The sequence below is a fragment of the Anopheles ziemanni genome, chromosome X, assembly GCF_943734765.1.
Source record: "Anopheles ziemanni chromosome X, idAnoZiCoDA_A2_x.2, whole genome shotgun sequence".
NCBI classification, from domain to species: Eukaryota; Metazoa; Arthropoda; class Insecta; order Diptera; family Culicidae; genus Anopheles; species Anopheles ziemanni.
Window position 1 is genome coordinate 17,931,898 of NC_080707.1, and position 10,136 is coordinate 17,942,033.

A 10,136-nucleotide genomic window follows, 5' to 3' on the forward strand; every position below is an offset into this window, starting at 1 on the left:
GAATTACGTACAAAGTGCTTCGTAGCACCTTTTAAGTTGTTTGGATGTGGGTGGAATTACGTACAAAGTGCTTCGTAGCACCTTTTAAGTTGTTTGGATGTGTGTGGAATTACGTACAAAGTGCTTCGTAGCACCTTTTAAGTTGTTTGGATGTGCGTGGAATTACGTACAAAGTGCTTCGCAGCACCTTCTAAGTTGTTTGGATGTGGGTGGAATTACGTACAAAGTGTTTCGTAGCACCTTCTAAGTTGTTTGGATGTGTGTGGAATTACGTACAAAGTGCTTCGTAGCACCTTCTAAGTTGTTTGGATGTGTGTGGAATAACGTACAAAGTGCTTCGCAGCACCTTCTAAGTTGTTTGGATGTGGGTGGAATTACGTACAAAGTGTTTCGTAGCACCTTCTAAGTTGTTTGGATGCGGGTCGAATTACGTACAAAGTGCTTCGTAGCACCTTTTAAGTTGTTTGGATGTGTGTGGAATTACGTACAAAGTGCTTCGTAGCACCTTTTAAGTTGTTTGGATGTGCGTGGAATTACGTACAAAGTGCTTCGTAGCACCTTCTAAGTTGTTTGGATGTGGGTGGAATTACGTACAAAGTGTTTCGTAGCACCTTCTAAGTTGTTTGGATGTGTGTGGAATTACGTACAAAGTGCTTCGTAGCACCTTCTAAGTTGTTTGGATGTGGGTGATCTGATCTTGATCGGAATTTGGTTATGCTGCGTCTTTATGATTTCGGTTGAATCAAGTATGAATAGATTGGCATCGATCAATAAAAGTGTGTCTGGTTAAGATTGTGCATATCGTATGCTACAGTTAGTAGTCTACAATTAGAAAAAATGTGTTAAGGTTGTCGTGATCGCTTGCCATTATTTCTTTTATTTTAACTCTTTATCTCTTCCTTTTTTCGCTTTTGCACAACTGTACTCTTCAAAGCTAACCACAAGACTGACGAGCCCAAGTGGGGCTCGCGTGTTCCTAATCTCTCTCTTTCTTTCTCACTTCTCTCGCTAATTCGCCTGATTCGTATTTTCTGTCACCCTGCTTTTCGCCTGATTTCGTTTGCGATCTTGCCTGATATGCATGCCGTTGGGTATACTATAATTCCATTACGCTCTTCTTTCTTTTTACTTTAACTATTCCTTATGTTTCTGTTACCCTATACTCGATCCCTACATCTTTCCCCTCTTCTACTCTCCTTACTAGGACTCTGAGGTGTCTCTAACGTTTGTCACATATGTTATTTAAAGCTCTGATTTTTTTTAGTTAGTACAATATTTAATCCTTGAACCTTGCTGGGACGCGTACGTTTCTTTGGGATTTATCATGTGAAGCATGATCTGATCTTGATTCTACTTCTGTATGTTCCACCCCGTCTTCCGATACTGTGCTGTATTCTCGGCAACTTTACGTTTTACGTCGTTTATGCTCCTAGTCAGCCTATTGCTCGCCTCATTTACGATCACACCCTCCGCACCCTCTCTTGTTAGAACCTTATACTCGATCCCTAGAAAATCCCGGGTCGGTCTTGCCTTTCCGAGGGATAGCTACCACCACTCTATCTCCGACTGTAATGTCGTTTCCTTTCGCTCCCTGATGTTTATCGGCAAACTTTTTGATTGTAGTTTTGCTGCTATGTCGTCCTCGCGGTCTAGAGCTGTGTTGTCGTTCCACAAGCTTGGAAACGTTCCACGAGTAGCTCAAAGGGTGTAACACCTAGCCGAGAATGATGCTTACGCGTGTTGTGGACGTGAACGTACTCATCCGTAGCTTCGTATGCCTTCAGTGGTCTATCCGACACCTCCTTTGCCATCCGCTCCGTTTTTGATAACGCTTTTCTTTTCATATTTAAATGCTGTTCTCTGGAACAATTGGCATATCCGTAGGTTTTTTTATGGGCCCTTCTCACTATACTGCTCCTGGTATATCCTAGAATCGAGAATAAGTAATTATTATTGTAAATTATAATAACGCCGTTTTAGCTAACGCATATTGAAATGCTTTTCCCTGGAACAATTGGCGTATCCGTAGGTCTTATGAGCCCTTTTTCCCTTACCACACCTGGTATATCCTAGAATCGAGAATAAGTAATTATTATTGTAAATTATAATAACGCCGTTTTTGATAACACATATAGAAATGCTTATCTCTGGTACAATTGGCGTATCCGTAGGTCCTATTTCGCCCTTAACCACTACACCAATTTGGCGGATAACTGCGTACTCCCCGATATATACCGCAATTCTAAGTGTATGGAGTTTGGTTTTTTTCTTCTACCATTTCTGCTGTTCACTTTGTCCGCCCTTTTAACAATCACTACGGTACACCTACTATTGTCCGTTCATCTAGAAGTAGTTTCCCCAAAACCGTCCGACACGAACTATTCCACGAATCACTGCATCCGCTTTGTCCGCTCTTCCATTTCTCAACTTCTGATAACTCGACTGGCTACGATACATATAAGCACATAAGTGTACCACCTTAGAACCAGTAGCATGAGAATAAACTACTTGTGATCCACAATTAGATTTGCCCACCTGCACTTCCAAACCGAACACACCACCCTTTCTCTGGAAAAACGCATGATAGCTCCAAGTTTCGGATCGGTAAAAATCAGTATGCTTGAACCAGCTTTACGCGTTCCGTAACTTCTCAAACGTTCCCCTTGCAATACTTCCCAAGTACGAGCGTCCACCTGCACTTCCAGACAGAACACACTACCGTTTCTCTGGAAAAAAAGCCTGATAGCTCCAAGTATCGCGATCGGTAAACAAATCAGTATGTTTGAACCAAATTTACGCGTTCCACAGCTTTTCAAAACGTTCCACCTGCAATACTCCCGTTTTCATGGCAAGTACGAACGTCCACCTGCACTTCCAGATCGAACACACTACCGATTCTCTGGAAAAACGCATGATAGCTCCAAGTATCGCGATCGGTAAACAAATCAGTATGTTTGAACCAAATTTACGCGTTCCACAGCTTTTCAAAACGTTCCACCTGCAATACTTCCCAAGTACGAGCGTCCACCTGTACTTCCAGACAGAACACACTACCGTTTCTCTGGAAAAAAAACGCCTGATAGCTCCAAGTATCGCGATCGGTAAACAAATCAGTATGTTTGAACCAAATTTACGCGTTCCACAGCTTTTCAAAACGTTCCACCTGCAATACTTCCCAAGTACGAGCGTCCACCTGTACTTCCAGACAGAACACACTACCGTTTCTCTGGAAAAAAATACGCCTGATAGCTCCAAGTATCGCGATCGGTAAAAATCAGTATGCTTGAACCAGCTTTACGCGTTCCGTAACTTCTCAAACGTTCCCCTTGCAATACTTCCCAAGTACGAGCGTCCACCTGCACTTCCAGACAGAACACTCTACCGTTTCTGCGTTCCACCACTTTTCAAAACGTTCCACCTGCAATACTCTCAACAGAAATCACATTCACTTGCTACCTCTTCCATTGTCCTACCTCTTCCATATTTCTCAACTTCTGGTACCCTCACGGGGGACTTATTTTACCCTCACAGGGGGCTTCGTTTACCCTCACAGGGGACTTATTTTACCCTCCCAGGGGACTTCTTTTACCCTCACTGGGGACTTATTTTACCCTCACAGGGGACTTCTTTTACCCTCACAGGGGACTGCTTTTACCCTCACAGGGGGCTTCTTTTGCCCTCACCGGGGACTTCTTTTACCCTCACAGGGGACTTATTTTACCCTCACAGGGGACTTCTTTTACCCTCACAGGGGACTGCTTTTACCCTCACAGGGGGCTTCTTTTGCCCTCACAGGGGACTTATGACTTTTAATTGTTCACTTACCGACATGCGCCATTGTCGTGATCGCTTGCCATTATTTCTTTTATTTTAACTCTTTATCTCTTCCTTTTTTCGCTTTTGCACAACTGTACTCTTCAAAGCTAACCACAAGACTGACGTATCGCGTGGGGCTCGCGTGTTCCTAATCTCTCTCTTTCTTTCTCATTTCTCTCGCTAATTCGCCTGATTCGTATTTTCTGTCACCCTGCTTTTCGCCTGATTTCGTTTGCGATCTTGCCTGATATGCATGCCGTTGGGTATACTATAATTCCATTACGCTCTTCTTTCTTTTTACTTTAACTATTCCTTATGTTTCTGTTACCCTATACTCGATCCCTACAAAGGTGTTATTGGGTAAATTGTTAGTAGCTTATTTATGTTAGTTTTTGACACGATTTTTGTGTACCTTAATGTTACTGTTATCCTCAAAGGTTAGTTTGTTATCTTTCTTTACTGTGAATATTCGGAAAGGGTTTTTGTCTTTTGTTAGCCTTTGTGTTATTTTGGCGTATTTCTCGTCGCCAGTGTTGAATTGTTTTGGTGCTTCATTATTTTTGTTGCGGTCCTCGTCTTTGTTTTTTCTCTTGTAAAGCTCCAGTCGCACTGCCCCAGCGAGGCTTCGGTGCGCTCCGGCTGCACTTGAGATGAGATCTCCATTTGCATCTCCTGCTCAAGACTCAACGGCTCAGAGCCGGAGTCCACTACGATAGTGCCTGGATCAGATGCATGAAGCTGCACTGCCAGGCGCCTGGTTCTCGACAGTGATCGCTGATGCGATCGAACTGTCATCTTGTTTGATCCTTCTCCCTCAGGGGGCGAGCCGGAGGGCCGCTTGCCCAGTCCGTTCAAAACCTCAACGCTAGCGTCCATCGTCGGACGAAGCCGAGGTCGTTACACGACTTGAGGGGGGAGTGTGGGCACTCAACCCCGGCTCCAGATAGTTTCTGCGTAAGACCACTTACCTCCAAAGTACCGTGATCTCGACAGGGAAGATCGGGCCTTCGATGGGTCGAAAGTAGACTTGGGCAATTCGATTCTTTTGTCTGAACGAGAACGATCCAGTTCTTTCATTGAGAAGAATCGAATGAGAATCGCGGTTCTTTCATTCATTTAGTTATCAAAAATAAACATAAGACTTTTCGAAACTTTAATCAACTAGTAGATTAAAACTATTGCTTTCAAAGTTCTGATAAATATAAAAGAAAAATCCTGATGTATTTTTTATTTATATTATTTTCGAATAATTTCATAACTCTTGTAAGTATTGAGCATAGCAGTAATGTTGTAAATTATAGAAAAAAAAACAATCTGTTTTACAGTTAATTCCACACTTGTTTTAACTGGAAGATAATATAAAGAATTTCTTTAATCGTTTTATGCATTTTGTTGAATAAAAAGCATTTCTTTTAACTTTTTTGGTAATAACCTTGACCGCTTTTCTGAATAAATCTGCCCCGGCTTTGAAAATAGTCTTAAATTAAACAAATTAATCGTTTGAGTGTATGATTGGTTTTGAGTTTAGATGGATAAATGGACAACGCACGTATTGGTGTTATGCACTGATACTTTTCGAATGCCCAGTGCTCCCCAACCTTTTTAAAGCCGAGGATCATTAGCTCTTTATTTGCTCATCATTTGCAATGTACAATAAATATGTATATGATTGAAAAAATCCGTCAAACACTCGTTTGGCATTTTGCTTAAATTAATAAAGATTGGTTCAATCACCAAACAATTTATTCCGCGGGCCACTTCTACTTGTGCGACGGATTTAAGGTTGAAGACCACTGCTGTAGAATACTGAAAAGGATTACCTGATCTCTCATTCTCCCGACCTAACGTTCTCCGAGACATTTTTTTTGTTTCGCAAAATGAACGTCCTAGGTATCTAGGTCTTTCATTCTCACAGTTGAAATTCACAATATCGAAATGAACGACCTAGTGTACCAGGACGTTCTTTGATTTCGACGGGTAGGTCGTTCAATGTTCACAGATAGGTCGTTCCCGACCTACATTGAATTGTTGTACTGAAGAATCGTTGTACTCTGATTACATGAACGTAGGTCGTTCATTCTTTTAGGTGAATTGAATGAACCGTACGGTTCTCGTTCTTTCAGCACACCTCTAGTCGAAAGCAGCTTCCGGGGTACACCTTGCCACCTACAGCTACTTGAGTCGATACTGCCTACCCAGCACACCGTTAACCCCCACCTAATATCCGCTAAACCGCCTCGAAAACCGCGAAACCGCAGCAAAAATCACGTTTTCGAGCAGTTCTAGCAGTATAAATAGGCTCCAGGGGGTGGGGGGGTGAGGGGGTGGGTGGAAACACTTCCACTCGAATTTGCTCGAACTCGCCGTTTGCTCAAGGGCCGAGTTTTTGCCGCTTCGGGCCGCATGGAAAATCGGCACCACTTTTGCCAAAAAGTTTTTCACTCACCGTTTGCACAAAACTTAACCGATTCTCACGCGGCTTTCGCCTAAAATTTTTAAATATTTTTCTCCGTCGAACGACACCTCACTTGCCCGAGAAATCGTGAAAAACTTTTCCACTAATTTCCCGGCTGACAGCTTGTCAAAAAGTTTTTCACTGTTTTCTTCGGTAGTTTTCCACCAAATCGATGGCGTTTTTTTCTAAAATTATGTCTGAATATTCTGCGTCGATTGCCACTCACTTTTTCCGGAAAATCGGAAAATTTTTGGAAACTAATTTTCCGCACACGAAAAGTTTTCCGCGTGTAGTTTCCGCAATTTTCACCCGATCGCGCCCGTTCTTTAACTTAACTTTCACAAATAATTTCCTGCATCCGCCGATACCCATATTGCAGAGAAATTCGAGTTTTTTTTGGTCGACTATTTTTTCCCATGGTCGTGACGTCACGCCTCGTGGGAACGGCACGCACTTTCCGGATCTCTAATTCCGGCTAGAAACCACCGATTTTCATGCGGTTTTCGCTGAAAAACCACTAATCTGCACCGCCGCCACCAATTTCGGACAAGTTACACTCGAACATGTCCCTTGGCTTTGCCTTAGTTGCATCGTGGATTGTGTTATTGTAATGTTATCGATTGCAATGTTAATGTGGTTAATAAGCGTTAGGTCATTGAATTTTAACTTGGTTGTTCGGTAAATTTCGATAAGGGTAGAGTGGAAACGTTCAACAAAACCGTTTGCGTTTGAATTGCTGGCGAAGTGCATTTCGATGCCTAGGTCGTCCAGGAATCCAGTAAGATCGATGGATCTAAAGCTCGGTTCTTGATCGCATACTATTGTCGGTCTTCCATATTGCCTTATGTGTTCGGAAATTGCGTTTTTTATATCAACAATTGTTCTTGTTGCCAAAGGGATCGCGTTGGCGAATTTGGAAAACGAGTTAACAACAGTGAGCCATTTCTGACTTTTCAGAAAGAAGATGTCAATGTGGACGCGTTCGAAGGGTTTTTGGCCGAAAGTGCTTGAGCGAATTAATTTTGCGGGTCTCCTGTTGTATTTGGCTTTTTTGCAAATACTGCAGGAGTTGATGAAGATTTTTATTTTTCGCTCTAGTTGGGGAAAAAAGATTTTTTGAAGGATTTGGCTTCTATTCTCCTTTACTCCACGATGGCCGAAATTGTGGGTTTCTTTACAATTTCGTCTTGCTCGTTATCCATCCTTCTGTCTTCTAAGAGTGTGTCTGAAAAGAAAACTTTGAAGATTTTGTTAAATGAAAAATGTTTTTTAAATGTTTCTTGTACCAGTTGGGCGATCTCTCTGGGGACTTTGATGCAATTTTGCCCTCCTGGATTTAGTTTTTGTTTGAAAATTTCGACTATGTTGTTTTAGTTGTATCGACTTTTAACCACTGTGTGTCTGTGATATGTTGGGAATATTTTTTCGTACGCCGTTGTCTCTATGTTTGCAATTTTGAAGATTATTTGGTTTCTGAAAATGTTAATGGGTCTTTCTGTGTATGGTATGAAACAGTCGTCGCTTGTGTCAGCGGTGTGGACAGTTGTGTCTCCTGATTCTGATGATTCGTCTGAAGGTTGATCATTGAAATTAATTTCCTCGGGTTTTACTCTTGAGAGGGCGTTGGCAACGACGTTTTGTTTGCCCGGTTTGTAAATAATTTCATAATCAAATTCCTCTAGTTTCAATCTCCATCTGATTATTTTATTATTTGCATTAGTTAGGCTGTACGTTAGCGGTTGGTGGTCTGTGTATAATTTGAATTTCCTGCCGTAGAGATAGTGCCTAAATTCTTTTAGTGCCCAAACTATAGCTAGTAATTCTTTCTCTATTTTCGAATATCTTTCTTCTGTTTTATTTAGCGTTCTTGAGGCGTAGGCTACAGGCCTGTCTTTGCCGATCGGTCCTTGCGAAAGGACAGCGCCGATAGCGAAGTCGCTACCATCAGTTGTCAGTACAAATTGTTTTGTGAAATCGGGTTTAATAAGGATTGGGTCTAGCGTTAGGATTTTCTTACATTTTTCAAAGCATGTTATTATCTCTGGAGTTATTATAGTTTCCGTATCTTTCCGTAGCAGGTTGCCCAATGGTTTTACCAACAATCCAACAAGTCTTTGATAAATCTTCTGTAGTATCTTCTTCTTCTTGGCGTAACGACCTCTTGGTCATGCCTGCCCGTTAAGGGCTTACGAGACTTGTTTCCCTGTTGTACGTACGTGGATAGTCAGTCCTCTCGTACAGGGGAGGGTCCGGTCTCGGTTGGGATTCGAACCCACGCCGTCGAGGTGGTGAGCCCCGGCGCTCGTGGGCCGATTTTCTAACCGGCGCTACCGCTCGGCTGTCGCGGACCCCTGTAGTATCTTAGGATACCCAAAAATTGTCTTATATCTTTTTCGGTGCGGGGTACTGGCCAAGAACTAATTGCTTTTATTTTGTCACTATTGGGTTTAACTCCATTGTCTGTGACGGTATGTCCGGATAGCCATTCTCGGTAGCGTGCGAGATCACTGAAGGATTTCGGGTATCGTTTCGAGCATACTCCGTCCTTCATACACGGAGACTGCTGATTAAAACTCCCACACGGTCCGTGCATCATGCATTGCGTTACGGTGTGGTAAAGCTGTTCGTTCGCTGGATCCGGAATTTCTGCCGAAACGAACTTGCGCATGGGGTAGTCCACGCTTCTGAAATTTGATGACGTAAACTTTTGCGACTTCAACACCAAGTGCACCCTTGTTTAGATCATCCAGTATCGCGTTTTTCTTTGCATGAAAAACTCTGGCTGTGAGATCTGGACGTTCGGACGCGTGTTGACCGGATAGTAGGAGTTGGGTTATTTCGGACCACTTGGGATTGCAGGTGATGGTGATAAATAAGTCCGGTTTACCAAAGGCACGTACGATGGCCATTGCATCCTGGTACTGTGCCCGCATGTACCGGTCGCTGTCAACGTAGGATGGCGCCAAAATCACTCGTCGTCCCGTGTTATGTAGATTGCGGCTGTTTTCGGCTTGTGGTGGAGCTGGTTCAATAGTGCTGCTGGACTCCTGATTATCCCGAACGATGGCCTGCTCGGGATTTTGTTGTTGGCGGCACTGTGTGTCGACGTTGGGCAGGGGTTGGTCACCAGCAACAATATCCCAGACACCCTGATAAAGTTCTGCCCGAAGCTGTCGTTGGTTATTACGCTGGTACATCAGTCGTTGAGATTCGACTTTGCAGTACATATTGACACAATACTGTTGGAAAAGCCGACCTGCCCGATGGAACAGCGTATTATCTGTCGGTCGCCAACACATCCGGTATGCAGCATGCTCTCGTGGGGAGATTTGCCGGCTAGATACTTCAGGATCTGCCGGCTGACCGTTCCATTGTTCTGTCCGCACCGTTGTGCCTCGACGCATTTTTAGCAACCCAATTGTCCAACCCACTTCAGCGTATGGGTGCAATAGTGGATATTGCATTGCATCTCTTTCGGGGTGTTGCTCAAAAATTGGGATCAAATATCTGGTACTTCGTGACTGCACCATCAGCTCTCGAGCTGGTGCAGTTTGATCCTCAACAAAAAGCCCTCCAATCTCGGCTACCGTAGGTCGATTGTACCGACGTTGGTCGACACCTGCGATTCGCGAGTGCAGGCAGATTCGAATATTCTCGCCAGCACCTTCCGACATTCGCTCATAGGCATGCTTAAACATCGCCGCCAACGTGTTGTGGTCCGTAAGCATACGCTGCAGCGTCGACATAATGGATCGATTCAATCCTTCACGAAAGGACATTCTTGCCTCCAGTATGGCGTTATTGGTCGACGTCACTACTGTCGTAAAAATACAACTGAGCGAATATTGGCGCATGGTTGGGTAGA

The 10,136-nt window shown here is 43.4% G+C and overlaps 1 pseudogene; it reads right to left on the reverse strand.

The window, feature by feature from the left end:
- Positions 1 to 9,498, reverse strand: part of LOC131291219 (uncharacterized) — a 31,854-nt pseudogene extending 22,356 nt beyond the window's left edge.
- Between the last annotated feature and the right edge of the window lie 638 nt (positions 9,499 to 10,136).